Source organism: Acinonyx jubatus, chromosome F2 (assembly GCF_027475565.1).
Source record: "Acinonyx jubatus isolate Ajub_Pintada_27869175 chromosome F2, VMU_Ajub_asm_v1.0, whole genome shotgun sequence".
Lineage (NCBI taxonomy): Eukaryota > Metazoa > Chordata > Mammalia > Carnivora > Felidae > Acinonyx > Acinonyx jubatus.
In genome coordinates this window covers 54,470,054-54,493,704 of record NC_069394.1, presented here as the reverse complement: position 1 = coordinate 54,493,704, position 23,651 = coordinate 54,470,054, and the positions used below count along the sequence as shown (strand labels likewise).

Genomic DNA, 23,651 nt, shown 5'->3' with positions numbered 1-23,651 from the left:
CCAAAGCTTTTTACACCAGAGTCATTAATGGGGCATTACACTGAGAATAAAAAGTAAAATTAATACCCTTTAAACAAAAGTGTGTTTTCCTTTAAATTATTATTTTTAAAAGAAAATAAATTAGATATTTAAATTAATGAATCCAACATCTTAAACAATTTAGCCACCCATGTGTCTATCAGTTCTTTTAATAAAACATGGAAATAAACATATTGTCCAATAACAAAATAATAAGAAGCTGAGGGGAAAAGGAGCCCCTGGCTGGCTCAGTCAGTTAAGCATCCGACTTCAGCTCAGGTCATGATCTTACTGTTGGTGGGTTCAAGCCCCACGTCATCAGGCTCTGTGCTGACAGCTCAGAGCCTGGTGCCTGCTTCAGATTCTGTGTCTTCCTCTCTCTCTGCATCTCTCCCCTCATACTGTGTCTCTCTCTGTCTCTTGAAAATAAATAAATGTTAAAGAAAAAAAATTTTTTAAAAAGAAGCAAAGTGGAAAAGCATAGACTGGACTGCAAACAAACAGCGTAAGTCTAAAAATGTCCCCTTGTAAAATTCAGAAGCTGGGCCAAACATCTGTTTGGCTGGCTAGTGGCCATCCTAAGCAATGATCCATGCCTTTTACTTCCTGGGAAAATATAAGCAGTAAATCCAACAGTTCCTTCCAGCTCCCCCAAGAGCTGAAAGTGCCAATGACTCAGGAGTTTGTTATAAAATAATTTTTTAACTATGGACCTTGAGTAACAAGGCTGCTCAGAATCAGAAACAAGGCAGAGATGTAGGCATGGCACGGAGCCCAGCCGAGTGACTTGTGGGTTCTGTTTTTGGTGTTTTAGGTTGTCACGAAGCCTCCCCAAGGTCTGCATGAATGACTTACCATCGTAGGCTTCTCTCCTTTCTTTCAATCCTTCCTCTCCTCCAAAGGGATCTAGATGAAGCAGAGACCTGCAAGGACCAGTCCTGACTCTGTGAAGCCCAATTTCCTCTATGAAAACAAAACATGTGTCCACAGGAGCTGAGGATGTAAGAACAAATTCATCTGCTTTTGCTTAGATTATCCTAATCAATAAGACAAAACACACCGATATAGTTCCAGCTCATAAGAAAAGAAGGGAAGGAAGGCCACAGTTCTATGGTACCTAATTAAGCTTTCAGTGAGTAAAGTAGGGAAAGTCTCCTATCTATGCTATGCACTAATATATTAGGGATGTTACTCCATTAATGCGTAATGTAAAAGAGAATTAAACCTGTTAAGAGAAAGATTTATTCTACATTATCATTTAATTACCAACAGGTCTCTATATTCAATTATAGGACTATCGTTTCATTAGGCACATGCGCTAAGATTTTCTAATTAAAACCTTCCCAGATAACCTGATGCTTCAGCAGATTTGATTAGCATTATCTTTCTTTTCCTCATTGAAAGCAAAATAACCTATCTTTGTGTTTAAGTCAAAAATAGCAACCTTCTTCCTAGGTCTCTTTTGCACAGACACTATTCACCACAATTTCATGCAGGTTGTCTCTAGGGACAATCTCACCTTGCACAATTCTTTTAGAGGAGGCTATGACTTTATGGAACAGAATACTGAGTCTCCCTGCACTAGTACGGGTTAAAAATTTAAAGGCTTTAGGGGCGTCTGGGTGGCTCAGTCAGTTGAGCATCTGACTTGATTTTGGCTCAGATCATGATCTCATGGTTCCTGAGATTGATCCCTGCATCTGTCAGTGCAAAGCCTGCCTGGGGTTCTCTCTCTCTCTCTCTCTTTCTCTTTCTCTTTCGCTCCCTCTTCTCTGCTTTTACTCTTTCTGTCTCTCAGAATAAAAACAAATAAACATTAAAAAAATTAAAGTACAAAATTAAAACGCTTTGGAATCACCTCCACCACTAACTTGTTACACTTCTTGCAAATTACTTGATTTCTGGAACAGTTCCACATTTGTAAATTGGGGAGTGTTATGAGGAAAAAACAACAAAATACGTGACATATTTAGCTCAGCATCTGGCACATAGTAAGTGGTAATTTTTACTGTTGCTATGGTCATTTTTGTTGTTGCTGCTGTTACAAAGTATGGATAAGGAAAATATTCAGAGATATCAATTATGGTGTATGTTCTCAGGCAACTTAGTTTCTGAAAGTCTATATTATAAGCATCTTGCTCCATAGACTGATTGACACCCATCCATTTAGTATTAAGGTTTGAGCAAGTTATTTGTTCTGGTTATTCTCTGTACCACCTATTCATTTCTCTGCCCCTCCTGGCTCTGTTTTGTATCCCTGGGGACTGACCCACACAGTTTTCATCACCGGAGCTCTCCTGCCTCTGGCTTCTGGTTGGGTCCAGCCATTATGAGGCATCAACTGGAAGTCTGAGAGTGAGAAGACAGGTCAGGAAGATCTTCCTTCACTGCCACCCTGGGGCCATTGTTCTAGCAAGGGTCACATTCCTCTGCACCCATCACCCAAGGCCCTTGCACATCTCCAGCTCTCGCTAGACTCTGCTAACAACCCTGTTTCTTCCCGTTGTTCCTTCAGACCCACAGTGGTGTTCGCTTCATCTCTTACTAGTACTTGGGTTCGGAACACTCCTCACTGGTTTATCTATACTTTGTAAATAGTCTCTTCATTAAATTCTCATTAGAACTTCACCCAAGTATGCTTCTGTTTCCCGTTGGAATCATAAATAGAAGTGGCCCTTGCTTAACATATTTTCCTGTAGCCAACAAGATTAAGGTTAATCTTAAAGCATTCAATTAAGCCCTTACTATGTGCTAAGCACTTGGCTAAGTACAAAGTGCCAGGGAACAGTAATATATCTATACATTTAAATGTGCACGTGCATGTGTGTGTGTGTGTGTGCCATAGTCTTTCTTTTCAAAGACTTCAGTCTTCACAAGAAGCTAGATCTATAAGCTATAAGTCATAATCCAGTATAACAAATGTGGTATGTGTATATACAGAGTACTATGAGTAGATAAAGATTTATATTCTAACTTATTGTAAGGATGGAGGGTCAGTCAGGAAGAATAATACAAAAAATCTTTCAGTTTGACCCACAGGAGAACAATTTAAGGGGCAGAATCATGAGAAAGTGGTATTTGAGGCATAGAGAATGTTTAAAAGTCATGAGGACATGAATATACACAGCGCGTTTAGTGAAAAGCAAAGTCATGCAGGGTAAGCAGAACGTAGTGCTAAGATTGGAAATGTAGCAAGGTGGGTGGAAGTCATCATGAAGTATAGTGAAGTGGCTGGAGATCGCCAGGTTTTGAAGGACATTACCACAACAGGAGCAAAAGAGTTAAGGCTGTGGAATGATTTGACCCTAACTAAAATTTGAATTGATAATTTTGAAGATAATGAAAATAGGGTGAACAGTTCAATGGATTGTAATAATACAGATGGAAGATAAAAGTCTAAAACAGTAGCCACTGGAGGACATACTGAACAAATATTTCAGAGAAAATTAGCAAGATTTCAAGACCTTTGAATACAGGAGGCAGAGGGGGATTAGCTGAGATGTCTTGTTTAAACCATGTCATAAACAGTGACTTTGTTAACTGAAATAGGAAAGAGAGGAAAGGGAGAAGATTAGGCAGAGGTAGATGAGTTCCTTTTGAAAGAAAAAGTATCACCTGTGGGGGTTACAATAATTGGTTTAAAAAAAAGATCTGAGTGTCACTTTAAGAGAAAAGGAAATAATCTCACGATTTAAAAAAAAAATATTCATCGGGCACCCAGATGGCTCATTCGGTTGCGCATCCAACGCTTGGTTTCAGCTCAGGTCATGATCTGACGGTTCGTGGGTTGGAGCCCCACCTTGGGCTCCACTCTGAAGCTGCTCGGGATTCTCTTTCTCCCTGCTCCTTCCCTGCTTGCTCTCTCTGTCTCTCTTTTAAAATAAATAAATAAACTTAAAAAAATAATAAAATCAAAATCACCCTAGAACTGCACCAAATGCCTCTCAAGTGCAAGGGATTTCAAAAGTAAATGCTTTAGAAGTTTTGAGTCAGACATTCACTCTACTTTGAGATCCTTCTTGTATACCAAGCACAGTTAGCCTCCGTCTATGCTGTCCTTCCACAGCATCACCACATTGTACTTGTTTGTTACCGTATCTTTCTGTCTCCCTAGCTTACTTTGACATATATCCATAGTGACCTATGCAGGGCTTGGCAAGTGGTAAGGGCACTTAATAATCAGTTTTTAGAAGCACCTGGCTGGCTCACTTGGTAGGGCATGCAACCTTTGACCTCAGGGTTATGATTTCAAGCCCCAGTTTGGGCATGGAGCTTACTTTTAAAAAATAAAATAAGGGAGGTGGCGGGGGTGCGGGGGTGCGGCTGGGTGGCTCAGTCAGTGAAGTGCTGACTCTTGGTTTCAGTTCAGGGCATGATCTCGCAATTTCTTGAGTTCGAGCCCCACACTGGGCTCTGCCCTGGCAGTGCAGAGTCTGCTTGGGATTCTCTCTTTCCCTCTCTCTCTCTGCTCCTCCCCAACTCATGCTGTCTCTGTCTCTCTCAAAATAAATAAATATACTTCAAAAAATAATCAGGTTTTAGTATCATACTTTGGTAAATGCCAAAATTATGACACCTTCCTGTGTTTTAACATTAAATTCCAAAATAAAAGGAGACATGTTATTTTTTTCTCATCAAGTATTCTAGTCATCAGTAATTTTTTAAACTACACGGATGCTTCCTCCCACTTATTACAAAAATAGTTATATAAGACAGATATTTTACTGAAGTACAATTAAGCTTTTGAAAACAAGATCACCTATGACAGTAAATCTCAATCTGAAAATCCAATAATTTGCTCAAATAGTTCCCTTAGCAAAATTTTTTACAGTTAAAACTGTCAGGCTTTAGAATCTACACACATTATAATTATTGTTTTCTCCCCTCACATTACCATGTTAAGAAATATCACTGGATTTTTGAGACTGGCAATATGAATATTAAACCCCACTTTATTCAAGTGAAGAGTGTGGACACACACACACACACACACACACACACCGTAATACATTCCAGTATAGCAATCATGTCACCACATCTTGGATCTTACGCAGAAACATCCAGGACTTTACCTCCAGGTATTAGAAGTGTGTTCAAGTAATTTCAAACACAAAGTATCTCTCTGTACTCTATCAGAGATAATTAAGTGATCCATATGATGGAAATGTTGATTGCTAAATTAGGATAATACATCACTTCTCTAGGGGGACCTATAGAAGGGGAATAAAAGGCTAAATGGATTCATTATTCTTGGTTGTTCTTATTCTTTTAATTAAAACCAAAACTAAAAATGAAATTATATTTGACTCTGCTTTGCCATTAAATTCATTCACAATTTTACTTTCCTATTTGCCTTTTTAGAAGAGTCTAAACATTCTGTTCTTGTGATGTCTTGCTAAAGGAAGTAGAATCTAGTGAAAAAACCTTGAATTCAGTGTTTAAAGATCTGGATTTACTTGAAGACTAATAGCGGGGAAAGGGAGTTAGTAGCCCAACCAGATATAAACATATCCTAAGGCCTCTATAATTAAAACAATGTGGTGTTGACATATGACTAGCCAAGTAGATCAACAACAACAACAACAAAAAGAACCCAGAAATACACATGATTAATTGTAGTGTTCAATGAAAGTGAAATCAAGAATCAAGTGGGAAACATGGGCATTTTAATAAGTGGACAGTAATAGGAAAAAATAAACATGGGATTTATTTCTTACACACCAAACTAGTGAAAATTAAAAAAAAAAAAAACCCTAGAAATTGAAGTTTAAATTTGAAACTGCACAAGTACAAACATTCGTGAATTTCTCTATAACCCAGAAGTGAAGAAAACTCTCTGACTCAAAATCTTAAAGCAATAAAAACAAAAAATAATTAATAAATCTGACTACATAAAGGTTAAAAATGCATGGCAAGTACAATTTCATTAGCAAAATTAAAAGATCAACAATGCTATTAAAAAAACAGTCTAGAGATATGAACAGTTTCTAGAAAAGAAAATACAAGGACACTTGGGTGTTTCGATCTGTTAAGCAACCGACTCAGCCTCACTCAGGCCATGATCTCGCGAAGTGTGAGATCGAGCCCTACATCGGGTTGCATGCTGACAGCTTTGAGCCTGCTTGGGATTCTCTCTTTCTATCCCTCCCTCTTTTGTGCACATGCATGTGCACGCACACCCTCCCTCCCAAAATAAATAAAATAAACTTTAAAAAAAAGAAAATGCAAATGGTCCTCACATGTTTGGGACTCTCAAGTAGATGAGGCTCATAATTAAGAAACTAGCTCACAGAGAAATACAAGTTAGTATCACACAGATATATTTATCTTATTTATCAAATTGACAGAAAAACAAAAGCTTGACCACATACTTAGTTGGAAAGCATAAGGGGAAATAAATACATCTGCATTATTAAAAAGAATGCAAAATGTTACAAATGTTATGGAGAACAATTTGACACTATTTAGCAAAATTGCCTATTATGTATGTTTACCTCTTCTCTAGGAATCTATCTCAAAGATAAAACAATAAAATGTGAAAAGATATACATACATAGACATTTATTGTAAATTTTAAAATGGTAAAAATCCAGAAACAACTTAAATTTTCATCAAAACAGATGAATTAGATTAATTCTGGTATACTTACAATGGAACGCTATACAACTGTTAAAAAAAATTACTTTCTCATGTGTGATCCTCAGTATACACCATTAAATGAAAACAGCAAGTTGTAGAAGCAATATGTACATATACACCGTATTACCATTTATCTAGGAAAGGGAGGATATGTCTGTGTAGGTGTCTGGACATACACACAATGGGATATTACACTATAATTACATGAAATTATCACATGTGATAAGAGGAAACATAAATCAGATATAAAATTCCGGAGCAGGAAATTTATAAAATGAATCTGAATGCTTTGCTATTCCATAAAGCAAAGAAGTTATCAGTATCTGAATATTGTCAGAAGGATTCATGAGCCATCTTGAAGCAGCTCCCACTGTTCAAAGATGAGTCATTTACAGCATCAACAAGAGTAATAACATCAGAGGATACAATGAATCAAATATGTTAAAATCCAGGAATTTGCAATCATCATTTTGAAAAAAAAATTGATCACCTTTGGAGGATGCTGGGAAAACCAGCTCATTATTCTAAATACTAGTAAATATTATTGGCCTATTAAATATTTTTACATGTATGATTTTTTACCTTACCCATTTTCAGTCAGAATTAGACACCATTAATCATTCTGGATATTCCCAACCTATCAGCATCGAGGGCAAATGGCCATTAAAATAAATAAATAAATAAATAAATAAATAAATAAATAATAAATAAATAGGTAGGTAGATAGATAGATAAAGTAAAACTTTATTTACAGTAAATAAATAACCTTATTACAGTAAAAACGGTAACACAGGGTATTCAAAATGTTGATGAGAAAAAAAATTCCTTCTACAGAAGTATTCCAGCTAGCATGTAAGGATGTAATAAAATAATTGGAATGTCACCATTTTGCAAACACCTAAGTACACTCTGAAGCTGGGGAATGATTCTTAATGGCAGTTAACATCACAGCAGAAGACAGCTGGACATTATGCATCTCTTGATGACAATTCACAGCACCACTTAAGAAATAGTCTTGCCAAAAAATATAACCTAAATACGACCAAGCCTTTTGATCTAACCCACAGGACAGGAGACTATGGGGAATGGAGAAGCAGATTTGGGGGGTGGGGTTGTTTTTTGGCTTTTGGTTTTTAAGTGAGAATGCAATCAGCAATATACAGAATGTAGGAAAGTTCACAAGACAAATTACTCAGTTTCTTCAACAAACCAATTTCAACTAAAAAATTTGAAAAATAAAAGTTAAGTAACCTATGAAATAAAAAATCTGTAAGAGACCTCCCAACAGAGTGCAGTGTGCAGCCTGTTGGATACCAGTGCAAACAAATCAGTAATATAAAACCTTTAGACAAACAAACAAATAAAACTGTGTATGAGAAAATACCGACTGGATATTTGATGATGTGAAGACATTACCAGAATTTTTTTATGTATGAACATGGCACTATGACTGCACTCTTTAACAGAAGTTATTTTTTGTTAGAGGCACATACTCAAATATTTATGGATGAAATACGTCTGGGAACTTGTTTCAAAAGAATTCTGGGGGCAGAGACACTAATGGTGTGCAAATGAATGCAAGTATGACTGTGAACAAGTGTAACTATGGTAAGTCTGAATAACGGGTACAGGCAGATGCCTCATTCCTTTCTCGCCACAATGTGTGTTCAAAATTGTCCACAATACACTACTGGTGGGAATGTAATATGATGCAGCTGTTATGGAAAGCATCATGAAGTTCCCCCAAAAATTAAAAATGGAATTACCATATCCAGCAATCTGACTTCTGGGTATCTTTCCAAGAGAATTGAAATCGGGATCTCAAAGACATATGTGCACTGTACATCCATTGTAGCATTATTCAAGAGCCAAAACATGGAAATAACCCAAATGGCCAGTGGTAGATGAATGGATACATAAAATGTGGTATATACATACAATGGAACATTATTCAACTTTAAAAAAAAAGACATCCTACTATATGCAACAATATAAATGAACCTGGAGGACATTATGCTAAGTGAAATAAACCAGTCACAGGAGGACAAATACTGCATGATTTTACTTACATAAAAAAATTTATAAAAAATTCATCACCTTTGGAGGATGCTGGGAAAACCAGCTCATTATTCTAAACACTAGTAAATAAAGGGAATCTTACAGATAACTTCTGTTTCCAGTAAAAACTGTACCTCAGGTATTCAAAACGTTGACGAGAAAAAAAAAATTCTTTCTACAGAAGTATTCCAGCTAACATATAAGGATGTAATAAAATAATTGGACTATCACCATTCCAATTGGGGGTTGGGGATTATGAGGGAAAAGAGGAGGTGGGAATCAGGAATTACCTCACTCAATAGGTATAAATTTCATCTATGCACGATGAATTAGTTCTAGAGATCTGTACAACACTGTGCCTATACTTAACAATACTGTATTGTGCCCTTCAAATGTTTGTTAAGAGGGTATATCTCATGTTAAATGTTCATAGTACAATTTTTAAAAAAGAAAAAAGTATCCATAATAATAAAAAAAATATTAAAAAGGACCTAAGTACAAATCCTGGGTCCACCACTTGTTGTCTATTTAATACAAACCAGGCCACTTATACATTCTGAGCCACCATTTTCTCATATGTAAAACAGGATATAATACTAACAATCTTATAGATTGGTTTGGCACCTCTACTCTTGGAGCTTGATAATGGTTAATTGAAAAAAAAGAAGAGGTTTGAGAGTCAAAGATGACCCCCACTATGATATTATCCTTCTATGACGTTAGGCAAGTACCTGGCTTCCCTGAGCCTTATTTTCTTTCTCGTTAAAATGGGGATCATACCAGCATCATACCATTTTTATGAGAACTATGTAAAGTTGGCACCATATAAATAGCACTTTCTCTCCTCCATGAATCCAGTTTGACTCCCAGTTGGAAATACTCTCTTGATAAATATACTTTGGTTATTATTATACCATTAATCTCCTTTGACTTATTACTTAATAATTTTTTATTACAAGGCTCTGGGCCCCTTAAAAACAGAAACTATTCATATCTTCCCCCTCATGCAAAGTATATTGTACATAGTTGGAGATCAATAAATTCCGATGAATTAAATCCCTTAAATAGATTAGATGCTACCTTCACAAACTGATTAATCCCCTGAAACTCCTGACCCTAAATGCCGTTGCCAAGTATTACTTAACAATTGTAAGATGCACATAAGAACCTGGGAAAATGTCAGATAATTTCTTGGACAAACCATGAATGTGATAGGTGAAAAACAGGGTAGGATTTGTAGTCCACGTTGATCAACACGGTGACCTGGGCAATTTATTGACAGGTGATAAGCTATAGGATGACTGTCCGCCCCAGGTTTGTCAGCTCCTACATGCCATACAAACGTGTCATGGATCCAGTAGAATATTGTTTGCAGCATAAAATGTCAGCTTTGTTCCAAAACTTGTGTGGCTGTGAAGAATCACCTCACACAGCTCCCTGCCGTCACAATGGGCAGCGGGAATGGAGCAGTGGAGTTTCATACAGGTGCCATTCCCCTCAGATCAGGTCAATAATGAACGGGAAAATGAATGGGGTCTCCAAAACACAACAGACTCCAAAAGAACCTAAGGTTGGTGATAAAACAACCAACCTTAAATGTAGTTTAAACGTATTTCCACTGGGGGCTAAAATTCAATTCCAGCATTTTGACAACGTCTTGACAACATAGTTTTTACTTCTGAGAATTGTTAAGGCCGTTTCCTCACAAAACCTGAAGAAAGCCAAAAGGAGTTCAATTAAAATGTCTAAATGTGGTCATCTGTTATCCACAGCTCAGTGGGACAGCTCAGCTCAGCTGAGGCCCATGGAGTGGAAAGATTCTCTGAAGCTATTAATTGTGCAGGTCACTGTAGCAAAACTCACTCTTCAGTGCTCTCCCTTGATGTTCACAAGCAAATACTTGAGTATCGCGGAGATAAATGGAGGCTTTCTCTCTAATTAAAGGAAAGATCGTGATCTATAATTTCAAAGCCCGTCAAACATAATCCTATAAAAATATATGAGCTACACATTAAGCAATGGGGTCTATATCCCCCCCCAAAAAAGATAATAAAATAAACAAAGCTTAGTTTACACCTTACAACATAAGACATTTGACAGGAGATCATTGCAACATCTTTAGTTCACCATAAAGCAATGTTTTGTAAGACCAGGACTGTACTAAAATCTTTAAAGTCTCCATGCAATTGTGTCAAAGCATGTTTGATGCCGTAACTCACAATTTTATTAACGTTCTTAATTTACATCAAATATTTTACATAGTGTGATATGGGGATTTTATTTCACTTCCTGGAAAATATTATGCTTAAGAAGGGATGTGGAGCACTTGCAATATATTCCGTAGAGTTTTCCTCAATTTACATTATTACATTCTGGAGTGAGTTGAAATATGCCAAGACTTTATGTAACTGAAATTTTCTATTATTTTCATGACTTGAAATGGGAAAGGGAGTGAAAAATCAGTCTGTAAAAAAACAAAACATAAATCCATTGTGGTCACGTGTTGCCATAATCAGGAAAACCCTGTAGAATTGCTTAAGAAAGAATCTGAACGAATGACTGCATATATTTCGCAGAGGCTGTACTCGTGACAACAAACTAGAGTTTAATTTCTCCTTTAAAAAAAATCTGTTAAAAGTCAAGATAAGATTCATTATCCATGAACCAGAAATCATAACTCCTGCCATACATGTCACAGAAAATGTCTGTGACATTAAAAAATGAGCTAATATACATGGGAATGGAGAAGCTTTGTAAAAAGCAAAGGAGCAGACGCATATAAGTGATAACCAAGAGGATGATCCTTACCTGATTATTTGACAAAAATAGATGATATTACACCCAGCGTGTAGCAAAGTACTTAGCACAGAGTGTCTACTATGTTTACTATGTTTTTTTAACTGAAATATTAATAGATATTGGGCAGGCACATTGTCAAACATACTTCTTTAAGTAAAATTAAACACAAAACGAATCTGGAGCATCTTGCAATGCCAGAATGTAAGGACATACTAAAAAAATAAAAACAAAAAACAAAAACCACCCCACAATGACATGACATAGCATGCCAAGGGAATTCCGGAACCAGAGAAACAACTTCCAGTGGCCAAAGCTGCAACAATCTGAGCATCAAAATAAATAAAAGAGAATTGGACTATAACCCAATATAACCCCAAATATAAGATAAAATCAGGCAGCCCATAGTGTAATTAATAAACAAATTTAAAAATGAATGGGGGAGAATTAACAAACTCTTAGGCAAAAGAATTCCGAATAATTTATGTAGATATTTCAACCTCAAAGAGAGGTAGCATAACTCCCTACTCATTAAGTGTGGGCTGTGGACAGTGTGGGAAACAAAGGCCAGAAGGAGGAACTTTCCAGTGGAGAAATCTGACACCACCTCAGCCTGCGATCAAGGTTAACATTAACAGTGATGAGTCATGTTGGTGGTGTATACCCCTGATATGATGTGATGAGAATGGCATTTTGCCTCAGTGGTCTTCCACCCCAAAACCCATAACCCCAGTCTAATTACAAAGAAAACATCAAACAAATCCCAATTAAAGAACATTAGATATGGAGGGTGGAGTGTCAAGGAGTATATGGGAATTTTCTGTACTATCTCCTCATGTCTTCTATAAATCTAAAATTTTAACTTAGAAAGAGGCCTATCAAATATGCCTTTTTCTTTTCTTTATAGATGGTGCAAGAGACAGCAGCAACTTGCCTTCCAACTTGAAGAAGATATCACAATGTGTTCCTGAGCATTGGATTTCCAGAAACTTCACTAAGACGACAGTCTTCTGAAAGATGGTAGAATTTTATCTCCCTGCTCCTGGTTGACACATGTCTTTCTAAGGCATAAAAAGTACTTTATTAAGAAACACGCTAAGGAGGAAAGAGTCTGGGTAGTGCGGACACCGACCCTCTGGGAGGTCATGGGGGGAGGAGGGGTGGGTGGCCTTAGTCTGCAGCCTAGGAATCCCTGATGATCTTTGTCCTGTGCTGGTGCTGGTGCTGGTGCTGGAGGGCTGAGGGGCGGCAGAGCTGGTGCAGGGGGTGTAGTCCTCACAGCAGAGCACACGGATGTGGTAGTTGAGGGAAAGAGAGAGTGTTATATTACACAGCCCTAAAAAAAGACTGGGATCATGTCATTTGTGACAACATGGATAGACCTAGCAGGGATTATGCTAAGTGAAATAATTCAGCCTGAGAAAAACAGGGGCACCTGGGTGGCTCGGTTGAGCAGATCATGATCTCACAGTTCGGGAGTTCAAGCCCCAGGTAGGGCTCTGTGCTAACAGCCTGGAGTCTGCAGCCTGCTTCAGATTCTGTGTCTCCCTCTCTATCTGCCTCTCTCTCTCTCTCTCTCTCTCTCTCTCTCTCTTTCTGTCTCTCAAAAGTAAATAAACATTAAAAAAGTTTTTTAATTCCATATGATTTCACTCATAAGTGGAATCAAAAAAAAAAAAAAAGAACAAAAGAACAAATGAATTGAATAAACAAACAAAAAGCAGAATCAGACCTCTATATACAGAGAAGAAACCGATGGTTGCCAGAGGGGAAGAGGTAGAAGATTAGGCAAAACGGGTGAAGGGGAGTGGGAGATACATGCTCCCGGTTATGGAATGAGTAAGTCATGGGGATAAAAGGCACAGCATAAGGAACAGAGCCAATGATATCACAATCGTGATGTAGGTGGCAGATGGTAGTTACACTCGTGGCGAACACAGCATAATGCATATACTTGTCCCACCACCATGCTCTACACCTGAAACTAATGTAACATCGTGTGTCGACTATACTCAAATTTTTATAAAAAGGAACTCAGGGGGTTCCTTGGTGGTTCAGTCAGTTAAGCATCTGACTCTTGATGTTGGCTCAGGCCACGATCTCACGATTCGTGAGGTGGAGCCCCGCCTGGGGTTCTGCGCTAACACTGTGCTGACAGCAGGGAACCTGCTTGGGGTCCTCTCTCTCCCTCTCTCTCTGCCCCTCCTCTGCTTGCACGCGGTCTCGCTCGCTCTCAAAATAAATAACAACTTAAAAAAAAAATTTTAAGGCAGAATCAGACCTATAAATACAGAGAACAAACTGATAGCTGCCAGAGGAGAAGAGGGTAGGAGGATGGCAAAACGGGTGAAGGGCAGCGGGAGGAAAGAAGGCACTTGACCACGTGTTGCATTATATCCGAACAGCATGATGTCCTCAATGTAGTGACCCCAGTGACATTTGGTCCAATTTCAAAGCAATAATGATCTCTGAAGGCTATATTGCAGCACAGAGCAGGTAGGCTGACAGGCAAAGCAGTGAAGGTGTAATACTAGCTCAGGTTAAAGCAAATACCTTTGGTGATCCTTACAATATGAAGAAAAGAACACTGACCAGGTCAATAACTGCATATACAGTGCCAGAAGCTATGCTAATTTTCTTCAGTAAAGATGATCTATCTTGAACAGCAACTGCTGTCTCCATCTGATAAAATTTACAATAATCCACAGTCATTCTCCAAAATCTATCCAACTCCTACATAGGCCAAATAAGCAAGTTAAAAAAGAATGTGATAGGTATTACCCGCCCCCCTCACTTTTTGCCTTTGATGGTACCACTAATATGTGAAAATCCTCCCAGAGATGCGGTATTGCTTCTGCTTTACTACTGTGGTGAGAAGCAGAAAAGTTCAGAAGTTTCCGTTAGCCCTTCCTACCATGATGGCCCTTAACCGATGGGTCACGGGCCAATGTGGGGATTCTTCCAAGTGCCAAGTATTTCCAATCCAATTCAGAAATTAGTGAAATGATAACAAAGTGGGCCTATGAACTAGCTGGTTATGCTGTGAGTCACACCTGGGTTGACTCCTTGTGTCACCTGATCACAACTACACTGGGGTCACCAGGAATTAGCAACAATTTAGAGACAGTGTTTAGCAATTCCCAAAGGTCTGAGAATTTTTCCCTGATGCAGAGTCACTCTAGTAAATGTATGCAAGCTTGAAGATAGATTCATAGTTTATACTTATGGCAATGTTTCAGGATTCTTCCTGAAAAGAACTTGACTTTCCCTTCAATTAAGAAGCTCTGGATCTATGAACAGGCTTAGGTCTGGACACCTAGGGAAAGGCCATGACCCTCCTCAAGCATTTAATCACTAGTCCTAAAGGGTTTTCTGTTATAATTAAGCCATTTTCTCATAGACTTCCCATCTACTCCATTCCTAGGAAAACTGTGATCAATTTTCTGTAAGTTCTGATTATCGTTATGTCCCTGCTGACCTTTCTAATAAATGTGACAACTTGTCTTTCCTCAACTGGTCACTTGACTTCTGATACTCCAAGATCCTATCATCTCTATTAAAATCAAGGAATTGGGGCGCCTGGGTGGCGCAGTCGGTTAAGCGTCCGACTTCAGCTCAGGTCACGATCTCGCGGTCCGTGAGTTCGAGCCCCGCGTCAGGCTCTGGGCTGATGGCTCAGAGCCTGGAGCCTGCTTCCGATTCTGTGTCTCCTTCTCTCTCTGCCCCTCCCCCCTTCATGCTCTGTCTCTCTCTGTCTCAAAAATAAATAAAAACATTAAAAAAAATTAAAAAAAATAAAATAAAATCAAGGAATCTATGCCAATGATAACATTACCTGCACTCATGCTTGGCTACAAAGGACAGTGAGCCCAGATCTTTTTTAAGGATGCAGGTGATCCCCTCCTTAATGTATTTGTCATCACCTGGGTAAAGAGATTGAATTCTGGGCATTTTAATTCCTAATATCATGCCATATAAGCACTGGTATCTCAGCATCATTAAACATAAGCCACTACTGACTTTAGAGTTTGGTCAACCAACCAAAGAAATTGTTAGAGTCACTTCCAACTCCATGAGCTAGCACAGTCAATGCAAAATTTCAGCAATTGCACCTATATCAATGTACTTAGTCCCACCCTTCCAGTGTCGTTTCTGTCCTTCTTGGTCTAACACCCCCAGAATTCACTTCCACATACATTCCCCATGTTATGGATTATAATCAGCAAACTTTGCACTTCTATTTCTTCTTGACTTCTATACCTGAGTTCTGAAGCATATTGAGATTTGGCCCCAGTTATAGGTCAAGTGGCAACAAGGGGTGGATATGAAAAAGCATGAACATCCCCCTTGCAAGACCTGTGCCCAAGGTAAGCTTGTCATGGATTTTCCAGCAAAGAGATTCTCATACCTTTAGACACAGGAGGGAAAGCTATTTACACTGGCAAGAAAGACTCAGAGTAACATGGGGAGTTCAAGACTGTTTTATCCGATTCCAACCAGATGTCCTGATTTTAGTTTTTAGGGTCTCATTTTTTTATAGTTAATTACATAAATTTCACATGAGAAAAGGCTGAGGCTTTTGGTTCAGCTGATGTTGTAATTCTGCAATGCTTAAAATTAATTTTGTGTTTGATTTTCAGCCATGAAATTTCTCTGGTTCTGAGATCATGACATAAGCAGAGAATTTAAAGAAGGACCTTAGCTTATCACTTTTTATTTTTCTGCAAGTGATCCAATTTCCTTATGAAAAACACCATAGTTCTTGCAGTCACCACTGCTGCCCTAACAGTCAAGTACAGCAGCCACTTGGGCTCTCAAGGCATTTGGTTCAAATTGGCACTTCATCACAATGACAGATGATGGATGGCTTCATTAATCGTGATGCTACCGTATGTCATGGACTATCATCCCATTTTCTCCTGATAAAAAGTGCAGCACTGCACCAGATCCCAAGGACATGACCAGACCAATCTCTTAAATTCCATCTTTAAAGCTTTTTCTACGAGGACCCTTCTCATCATCAGTTCTATAGCCGCTCATGTCCAATCAAAAACCAGAAGCCACACAGTAATTAGAACACAGAAATTTTCATTCAAAAATAATCGACTAGTAAAAGGTTGTTAATTGTTAAAAGGAGGAAATAGGACTATAAAGGGTTTAGAAGTAGCAAATACAGAAAGCAAGAGGAATATGCAGACTGACAATGGCCGGAAGACAGGTGCTTGAGCTGGTCTACAGAAACAGCAGACCCAGGTTTGGAGAAACTTGCCTGAGGGTCCAAGTAAGGCAGAGGACTGGTGGCTATTTTTAAAGGGTGAGCTGTATAGGCAAGAAAGCAGAGACCTGTAACTAAACAGGTACACAAACCTGAGCAGGAATTATACGTGGTAGTTGCATCCTCTGGGATGTAGACACCAAGATAGACTTAGAAGTACATATATGCTGGGAGCAAAACCTGTGAAAGATGAAGGAAAACTGGGGCAAGGTCAGCAGAGAAAGGCTTAAGACCATGATGAAGGTCCAACACAGGTGACGGGGAAAAGGAAAGGAGAAATGGCAGGAAAAGACTCAGACTGTGGTGAAAGTCTCACATAGCCCAATGGTTGTCCACAGAGGAGTTCCTCACAGGCCAGATATAGTGGGCATTTTTGCCACCACCATGTTCATTCATTAGTTGAGGGTTGCCTTGAAAGCACAAGACTTCAACTCAAAGCAGAAGATCCTAAAAGCCCCTGCAGTCAGGGGTTTTCGGCTAACTGCACTCCCCACAGTAAGATCTGAGCACAGTCCTCCATGACTATCACCTAAGTTAGGTCCAGTTGCTACCAAGAGGATAAGTGTGACCATAGTGGATGGAGTAGGCTGGGACTAGAGAGAGCGAAGAGAGAAGAGAGGCACACAGGGTGCAAAATTCAAAGAGGCACTTGCTCGCAGGGGCCCGCCATGTACTTGCACGAGTCTAAAGTGAGTGTCTCCAATCTTGCAATTGCAATCTATGCCTCCCTTGCCTCTCCTGAGTCCCAGCCCTGCACAAATTCACTATTCAGATACTACAGTTCACTTTATTATATTTGCTTTTCCATATTTTTATCCAGCCAACAATTCATCTTTTTTAGAAAAAAATTTTAACATTTATTTATTTTTGAGAGACAGAGAGAGACAGAGCATAGGCGGGTAGGGCGGAGAGAGAGGGAGACACAGAATCCGAAGCAGGCATCAGGTTCCGAGCTGTCAGCACAGAGCCTGATGCGGGGCTCAAACTTACAAACCGCGAGATCATGACCCGAGTGGAAGCTGGACGCTTAACCAACTGAGCCACCCATGCACCCCTCACCCAACAATTCATTTTAATTTTTTTATGTTTTTTGAACTATGCTCATTTCTGAATATTTCTCCTTTTGTTTTATTAACTAGAGTTTACCATTTTTATGGTTTCATTTTTGAGATAAAATTATATACAGCAAAATGTAAAAATTTTCATTGGATGTTTACTGAGTTGTAAAAAATGTAAACATCAATGTAGCATAAACCTCTGTCAAGATACATAACAAGATAGCTCCCAGACAGTCCCCACACACCCCTTGCCAGTGAGTGTCCACCTCCCCTGCAAGAGGCAGCCACTGTTTTAAGTCTTTTTTTTATTGTTAGGGACTCATTTTACCTCTTCTAGAAATTCGTATAATAGAGTCCCATAGCCTAACTATGCTATGTAGAGATGGCATGTTTGTGATTCTGTACAGAGTTTTTTGAACAAATTTTGCTGAAACTTGGTACCTGGGTTAAGAGTTTGTCATTACAAAGGAATTTATACCAGTTTACCTAGAAGGATTGTCCCTACTCCAGAGGTATTTGTCTACATTTCACAGGGGTTGAGGCCCAGACCTTTAGAGTCACTGGATTCTGTTATTTTCCTCAAAAGTATAATGGTTAGTTGGTTCGTTGATTGGCTGCTTGATTGGTCTGTGTTAGCAAACAGTTTAGCTGGACTAAAATCCCTTTGATGAGTGGAAGACAAAATCTGTGTTAAAGTGTTTGTTTGGCTCATTGGTTGGTTTTAAATCCTTAGTTGGTTTGCTTATCATCCACCCCTACATACGGAGCTCAGAGGTCAGCCAGAGAATTGAAAAAAGTTTATATGTAGAATGTAAATCTTCAGCTCTCTGGCTCTCCTCTTCCTAAGACTGAATTCCCTCCTACTTTCAGTCTGCTGTGGTCATCCAAACCCTATCCTCTGGTTTACCAAGCCAGTAAGACTGCACATTTCTACCAGAGTGTCAGTTATCTTGTATGATGCTGACAGGGCTCTGCACTCAGGCAAAGGGCCAACCAGGGTCATTCCCATCTTCAAACAGTTGTTTTTTACCCTTTTAAGAGAGTTTATAACTGTTATCTGTAGAATACAAAACCTCCTCCGCACTGAGTTTTTTAAAGGCTCACAAAAAAATAGCATATGTCAAATCTATTTTTCATATCATTCAAGCAGCGTATTGTGTTTTCCTAAATGACTGCAACATTACCCCCCCCCCCCCCCCCCGCCGCGCCCCAGCCCTCGTTTCTTTTTCAAAGTGACTTTAGCAGTCCTCACACCAAGAGCTTTCATCTATGGGGATGATGGGGCTTGTGCCCACTCTGACCACTACAGTACAGTGAAAGTAAGGCCGTCTAACTTCAAGTCTAGGTCTTTACAAGGATATGCATCCACATGTCTTTCTCTTGGGCTGTTAGGTCTGGGGGACTGAACCAGCCAAAACCCCTGATCTACCACCAAATAAGTGAGTGAATGAGCCTTTGGATGATACCAAATTCCAGCCTTCGAGGCTTCCAGCTGACCCTAGACCTCACGGAGCTGGAACAAGCTGTCTCATTGTGTTCTCTCCAAACTACTGACCCATAAAATTCTTGGCTGGTTTTTACTAGTAAGTTTTGGGGTAATTTATTACAGAACATAAATGACCACAATGACTTAGATGTTAGGATTATCCAGGTATGACATCTGTAACACCAATGATTTCCAGATTTATTTGGGTTGATATGGATGCTAAAAAAGATGCTCCCTTTTTCTCTCCCAATTTCCTCTTAAAGTGGCAAGTTAAGAAAACGAAGTTAAATTTTCCAGATAAAAGAGGACTGTTGTTGACTGAAATGTATTCCTTCATTGGGATTTCCTGCCCCTTGAAAATTTTAAATGATTTGAACCTGAATTCTCTGTTTCTAAGAATCAATAATTCAATTTTTATTTGAAGTATTTATGATTAATTGTAACACTTCCTGTAATATCATATATGCAAGGTCAATCTTTTACTATACAAGCCAGCATTATTGAATCTTAAACAGGACATGAATGCTTTTAGAACAAATTCAACAAAGGAAGAGTTTAGTAAATTCTATCTTTTGTCAAATAATAAACTGCATATTAGTAAACAATTGCAAATAATAATAAAGTATACATACATAGCTCCATACCCAGGGGGGAAAAGGCGAAGTTATAGATAAACCCCTTTTTAGAGGAAAAAAATTGAGAATGGATTCAACATCAAGGGGAATTATGTAAAATCTGTTGTATAAAAGTGGATTAATGTTTTGAAAGAAAACAATTTCCATGCTACATTTATTTTGATTTATTCACATTTTCTTCAAAAGTTATTGATATACATGATCTAAAATCTATCTAAAATCTATCACGTACAATTACAGGAGAAAACAAGAGAGGTAGATAATGGGATATTAATGCTAGATTGTTAAAGACAAACTCATTTATCACTAATGGCAACATAAACTGGTACAATGCTTTTGGAGAGCCATTTGGCAACGTCTATCAGGAGGAATAAAACTGTTCATACCCGATGACTCAGTGGTCCCACTGCTGAGATATAAAAGCTATAAGTATGAAGGTTTCTATTACATAAAACTTCTAAACTAAAAAATGGCAACAATCTAAATGTTGAACAATTAGGGAATGATTTTAAAAAGCCAGTGGACTTTTATGTAGTTATTAAAACTAATAATTTTAAAGGCTATGTAATGCCTGGAAAATATGCTAGTTTATGATAAAACATTAAATGATAATATAATAATACAAAGACAGAACACTATTAAATTAAAAAATAAATATAAAGGTAGACAAGTACTAGAAGGGAAAACATAAAAATAAAAACGTACTGGTTTTTAGGAGTTGTGAGCATCTTCAGTTAATTTTACCTTTTAAAATTCTGATACTGTTTAACTTAGAAGCAATGCTGATTGTACAATCAATTATAATAGACCCATACTCTTTATTTTGTTTTTTAAAAAAACGATTATTTATTTTTGAGACAGGGAGAGACAGAGCATGAATGGGGGAGGGTCAGAGAGAGAGGGAGACACAGAATCCGAAACAGGCTCCAGGCTCTGAGCTGTCAGCACAGAGCCCGACACGGGGCTCGAATTCAGGGACCGCGAGATCATGACCTGAGCCGAAGTCGGATGCTTAACCGACTGAGCCACCCAGGCACCCCTAGACTCATACTCTTTAAAACACTGTTGGCTATTTACTTAGACCTCTGTCATTTCTGACAGCATTAATAAAAAATTATGCTAACCATTCAGCATGATATCTCATTGTGGTTTTGATTTTCATTTCCCTGATAACTTGTGATATTAAACATCTTTTCATGTACCTGTTGGCCATTTGTATGTCTTCTTTGGAAAAATGTCTATACAGTTCCTCTGCTCATTTTTTAATTTGATTGTTTGGCCTTTTATGTTAATGAGTCATGAGTTCTTTATATATTTTGAATATTACCTGCTTATCAGACGTATGACTTGCAAATATTTTCTTGCACTCTTTAAGTTGCTTTTTCATTCTGTTGATTGTTTCTTTTGCTATGCAGAAGCTTTTTCATTTAACATACTCCCTGTTAGAATGACTATCATCAAAAAGACAAGAGATTACAAGTGTTGATAATGACGTAAAGAAAAGGGAACACACTGTGCACCGTTGGTGAGAATATAAACCGGTACAGCCATGATGGAAACCAGGAGGGAGGTTTCTCAAAAAATTAACAACAGGATGATCATATGATCCAGAAATCCCACTTCTAAGCATATATATGAATGAAATGAAAACAGGATATCAAAAAGATATCTATACTCTCATGTTTTTTATTGTCGCAGTATCCACAATAACAAAGACATCGAAATTGTCTGTTGATGGGTGAAGATGCACCTTATATACATATATACACACACTGTATATACCCAATATGGTGTGTGTGTGTGTGTGTGTGTATATATACACACATACATACACATATATATAACACATATATATACATATATATATATATATACATACACACACTGTATATACCCAATGTGGTGTGTATGTGTGTGTATATATATGTATGTGTGTGTATATATATGTATATATATGTGTGTGTATACAATGTTTACAATATACATATACATAATATACAATATATACAATATATGTGTGTGTGTATATGTATATGTGTGTGTGTGTGTGTGTGTGTGTGTGTGTGTGTGTGTATACAATGTAATATTATTCAGCCATGGAAAAGGAACGCCTGCCATTTGGGACAACATGTATGGACCTTGAGGAAATTATTCTAAGTGAAATTATGCTTAGTCAGACAGAGAAAGACAAATACGATATGATATCATTTTTATGTGGAATCTAAAAAGACTGAATTCATAGAAATAGAGAATAGAATGATGGTTAACAGGGGTTGAGGCTGGGGGAAGTGGGGAGATGTTGGTCAAAGGAACAAACTTTTAGTTAGAAAATGAGTAAGTTCTGGGAATCTACGGCATAGTGTTGTCATTTTAGTTAACAATACTGTATTGTATACTTGAAAAGTGCTAAGAGAGTAAGTCTTAAATGTTCTCACCACTAAAAAAAGGTAATCATGTGATGCGATGGAAGTGTAGTTAATGCTACCGTAGTAATCTTATTGCAATATAAAAGAGTATCAAATCAACACATTGTGTATCTTTTTTTTTTTAAACTTTTTTTTCAACGTTTATTTATTTTTGGGACAGAGAGAGACAGAGCATGAACGGGGGAGGGTCAGAGAGAGAGGGAGACACAGAATCGGAAACAGGCTCCAGGCTCTGAGCCATCAGCCCAGAGCCCGACGCGGGGCTCGAACTCACGACCGCGAGATCGTGACCTGGCTGAAGTCGGACGCTCAACCGACTGCGCCACCCAGGCGCCCCAACACATTGTGTATCTTAAATTTGCACAATGTTATAGGTTAATTGTATCTCAATAAAACTCGAAAAAAATGTATGCAGCAACTCAGACATAGTTGTTGAAGGGAGTGAACTGTTTAAGGAGCCGAAATTTCCTAAAGCTGAACGTTTTCAGCTTAAATAGATAATACATATACACATGGCAGCCCTTGCCTCTTTGAAGCCCTATGATTTGAGTAGATTATCCTAGTAAATGAAAAATACTTTGTCCCATAGTCCTCACTCTGCTCCAGATTTTACAAGCTTTTTCCAATTTTTTTCAGAATCTGCACTTTGTTTTAACATAGCGTTAACTAATGCTATCCTGGTTTGACAAGAGATTTTTCAGGGAGAGGTAAAAACGCAAGTGGCTTGGAGTTACAGGTAAAAGACACAGTTAAGCAAATATTTAATAAAAAGGAGACTAAGTTTCACCTACTTGATAATTTTGAGATGGACCTATTGATGGTCCCATAGTACAGGGGTTCTTAAGCTTCACTATATTTAAGAACAGCTTGAGGTATGGAGTTTTTAAAATATAACTTGTACACCAGTCCACATGCCTAAAGAAGGTGCTTGAATTTATGAAAACTGGCCCAGGATCTACATTGTAACCAAGTTCCAAAGTGATTCTGATACAAGCGGTCCCAAGACCATGCCTGGGAAACTTTGATATAAAATTTAAATGGATGTGCCTGGCTTTTCTTTTCAGATAGTCCCGGTCTGGTTGAAAAACGGGGGGAAATATACATTATACATAGAGAGAGAGAGAGAGAGAGAGAGAGAGAGAGAGCCTCCATGATATTCTTCTTTGTTTAATTTCATTGCTTTGCCCCAAGTGGAAGAGAGCACAGAAAAACAAAATCCATTTTAAGACAGAAAGATGTTACTATTTGCAAAATGTTCTC

General features: G+C 38.2%; 1 long non-coding RNA gene across 4 annotated transcripts in view; it reads left to right on the top strand.

The window, feature by feature from the left end:
* The window catches only part of LOC128312881 (uncharacterized), a 139,704-nt gene that overhangs the window by 52,793 nt on the left and 63,260 nt on the right, over positions 1-23,651 (top strand). For all 4 annotated transcript variants that reach the window (XR_008292789.1, XR_008292788.1, XR_008292790.1 and 1 more), the window contains one exon: positions 12,419-12,531. This is a non-coding gene — a long non-coding RNA (uncharacterized LOC128312881). The remainder of the gene's footprint in view (positions 1-12,418; positions 12,532-23,651) is intronic.